Below are 4,259 nucleotides of genomic sequence, written 5' to 3' on the forward strand. Positions count from 1 at the left end.
CCCAAGATAGCAGAAGGATTCAACGTCTTCTAGTGCATTTCCTTCTATTGGGACCTGCTCCTTTCGTTGTGCATCTGTCCTTAGGACCTTTGGCGTTGTGGGGTCGATCCACAATCCAACAGACTCTGATAAGTTGTTTAATACTGAAGTCTTTGCCTTCATCTCTTTCTGGGCGTGCAACTGAGGCGCCAAGTCGTCCGCAAAATCCCGATCGTCCAACTGTGTCCTTGGGGTCCATTGTATACCATTTGTGTGTCCTTGGGGTCCATTGTATACCATTTCTGTGTCCTTGGGGTCCATTGTATACCATCTCTGTGTCCCCGGGGTCCATTGTATACCATCTCTGTGTCCCCGGGGTCCATTGTATACCATTTCTGTGTCCTTGGGGTCCATTGTATACCATCTCTGTGTCCTTGGGTTCCATTGTATACCATTTCTGTGTCCTTGGGGTCCATTGTATACCATTTCTGTGTCCTTGGGGTCCATTGTATACCATTTCTGTGTCCTTGGGGTCCATTGTATACAATTTCTGTGTCCTTGGGGTCCATTGTATACCATTTCTGTGTCCTCTGATGGTTTCCTTTATCAGCCAATAGAATGCCAATATGAAGAGGAAAGGGGACAGTAAACATCCCCGTCTCACACCCGTCTTAATGACAAAGCTGTCGGTGAGCTGGCCGTTATGTACAACCCTGCAACTTGTCCCTTCGTACATGCTCTTGATGAGGTTCACCAACTTCTGTGGGATTCCGTGATATCTAATAATCTCCCAAAGTGTTGCTCGGTCTATACTGTCAAAGGCCTTCTCGCAGTCAAGGAAGTTGACGATCAGATTGGAGTTCCACTCCAGGGACAGTTCCACAATGATCCTCAGCGGGGCAATCTGGTCGGTGGTTAAGCGATTTTTCCGGAAACATGCCTGTTCATCCCGTAGTCTTGGATCGTTGCAATCTTTATTCTCTACAGAATTATTCAGTTGAAGACCTTACTTGGTATTGAGTGAAGAGCGATCCCTCTGTAGTCACTGCAGTTGCTGGGATCCCCCTTTTTGAAAGCTTCACGCGGTGATCTTCTTTCCAATCCTTTGGGAACTTGTTCTTCTTCCAGATCCTGGTAAACAGTGGGAGGAGGAGGTCTACCGTCACATTGGCATCTGCTTTTAGGGCTTCAGGTGGGATCTGATCAGGACCGGCCGCTTTACCTTTGTTCAGCATGTTCTACCCGTCGTTTCGACTGAGCTTCCTGTCCAGAAATGGTTTTCCCCTTTTGGTCCTTTACTGGTGCTTCAGTTTTCCCATATTTTCCAGCAAGAGTCTTTGCGGTCTGGTAAAGGATTTGCATGTGCCCTCCTACCGCTGCTTTCTTTGCTTTCTCTGCCAGCCTCTTCCTGAGCTCCTCCTTGAATTTTCTTTGTGATTTCTTGACATCCTTAGCTGTTGTCCTGTACTGCTCCAATGCATCCCCTCTTGATCCTCTTGTTCAATTTGAATTCGCTTCTGTCTTCAGTTGTCTTCTAATCCAATTTGAATCCAATGAGTGTTGGCTAATCCATTCCTTGTGTTCCCATTTCCTAGCACCGAGTATTTCTTGACATGTTAATGTAAATACTTTTTTGACCTGGATCCAGTGAATCTCCACCTCCATTTCCTTTCCACCAAGATCAGCCGGAGGTTGAAATCTGTTCCTCGGTTGCAGCTGAAACTCTCCTTTCTTGTGTTCGTCCTAGAGACTTACTTGGAACTTCATTCTTTTGGTTCTTGTGCTGGTTCCGTGAGTTTTGAGTCGCAGCTTGAGTTTTGTCAACAGCAGCTGATGATCCGATCCAACGTCTGCCCCTCTCTGTACTATGATATCTTCCCGTGAACGCCTGAACCTACGAGAGATACAAAAATGATCTATCTGGTTCTCCGTCACTCCATCTGATCAAACCCAGGTAGCCTTGTGTATCCTTTTGTGCGGAAAAACAGAGCCTCCAATGACAAATTCTCATTCATTTGTCACAAGCCATGTTGTCCCACAATTCCCTCGAAACCTACGTTGTCCTGACCAATCTTGGCATTGGCATCTCCCATTATGATGCTGACATCCTTCCTTGGTAGTTAGTCCTGGCTGTAAAAGGCATCCTTGTCTCCATCCGAAGCATCATTAGTTGGGGCGTAGATCTGGACTCTATTCCTGTTGGTTCTCTTGCTCCTTGTAGTGAATGAAGCCATGATGATCTTCTCCACGTGTGGTTCCCATCCTCGGAGTGACTTTTGTGCATACTTACTCAAAATGATTCCAACTTCTTCCGCATGGTGCTTGTCTATCCTTTCAGAATACAATACTTGTTCCCCCGAGCTGAGTTGCTCCTGTCTTGACTTATCCAGTGTATTTTGCTGACTCCTAGTATGTGCAACCTGTATCACTTCATCTCTTGTGACACTGAGAACTCTTTCCTGCTCAATACATGGTGCGAACATTCCACGATGCAATCCGGGTAGAATTGTTCGACAGAGAAGGTTTCAGGTCATGAGAGTCTTTTCCGCTTTGCCCGCTGTTCTCCATTGTTCCTGCTGTTGCAAAATCTCCTCTGTCTCCCAAGACCGAAAAATAAAAAGCCGTGTTTGTCTGTGTTTCTGTAACTGACTGTTTTTACTGGATTGGGTCCTTGGCCCTCCGTAAACTTGCACTTTTCGGGCGACCAGACCTCTGCACCTTTAGTAGCCTTTTACGACACGCAGTATCATGGTAGGTGTATTCTTTGCTCCCCTGTAGTAAACCACATGCATGGGCGAAGGGATAAGAAAGATACTAAATTGTTTGTTAGTGTAACTTCAGCAACAATCATTGTACCCTGGTTGGTACGGTTGGTTCCTCAGTCTGTAAACAACAACATAGCCAGTGGCGTAACCAGGAGTAGCAAGTAGTGACTGTGTCTTCCTCCTTCTCCTCTCCCTCCGTCTCCCCCTTACCTTCCTACAACTGCTGAGATGTGGAGAAGGAGAAGGAGGAGGAGGAGGAGGAGGAGGAAAAAAATTAGGTGTAGAAGGATGAGGAGAGGAAGGAGGAAAGGGACAAAGATGAGGAAGAAAAGGAGGAGGAGTAGGGAAGAAGGAGGAAAACGAGGAGAGGGAGGAGGAAGAGGAAAAGGACGAAGAAGAAGAGGAGGGGAAGAGGAAGTAGAGGAGGAGGAGGAGCAGGAGGAGGAAGAGAAGGAGCGGGAGAAGGAAGAGAAGAAGGAAGAGGAAGAGAAAAAAGACCAAGGCTGTGAAAAGCCTGACGACGTGACGAAAACAACACATACATTTCCACTAGAGAGGTAATGTTTCTAAACTACCGAAAACCCCCCACCACCTAATGCACTCATCATTAACCTTCCGGGAAAAACTGCGTGCAGTTTTAACCACTTATCTCTCTTTATGTGTCTTTCAGGAAGACAAAAATGGAGGATTACGGTATTCATGTGTTTGTTGGATATGCCGATGATGACTTCCGCTTCGTTCGCTTCGTTCTTCGCAGGTTTTTTTTCTTTCTATTCTTCTGAATTTTACATATATCAAGAAATAATGACAGCTAGCTAGATAGAGAGTTTTAGTTTTAGTAGAGGTTTTATGGCGTTTGCAACTGCATATGGTCATATGAACCCCTAGGGGTGGATGTCAACAGAGATGTCCTTACAGGGAATCGGGCATACTCAGCTCACCTCTCTAGCTTCAACAGCACAAAGTCTTCTTCGACTATCAAGGCACCCTGGAAATAGCGGGTCACAAGAGTGTGACAAACATGCAAAAGAAGTAGAGGGAAAATGGCGATAGTAAGGATTAGGAAAGAAAACGCAGCAGTTCTCTGTTGCAGTTCAGGTACAGTTACGAGCATGGCATTGATGAATCAGCCCATCTGAGCATAAGAACATATTAATGTACCCCCTTTGGGAATGGCCTAAAGACACTTCAGTCCGCAGGACCGTGCCGCTGGGTTGGATAGATAGATAGACCGACAGACAGACAGACAGACAGACAGACAGACAGACAGACAGACAGACAGACAGATAGATAGATAGATAGATAGATAGATAGATAGATAGATAGATAGATAGATAGATAGATAGATAGATAGATAGATAGATAGATAGATAGATAAGTTTGACAATGAAGTCCTGTTATTCTGAATGAAAATGAAAACACAACAAAACCCTTTTATTCTGTATGCAAAATTTGACAAAGCCCTACTATTATTCTGATTGCGAACTTTGACAACAAAGTCCCATAACTCTGTAT

The sequence above is a fragment of the Aplysia californica genome, unplaced genomic scaffold (genome assembly GCF_000002075.1).
Source record: "Aplysia californica isolate F4 #8 unplaced genomic scaffold, AplCal3.0 scaffold00158, whole genome shotgun sequence".
NCBI lineage: Eukaryota > Metazoa > Mollusca > Gastropoda > Aplysiida > Aplysiidae > Aplysia > Aplysia californica.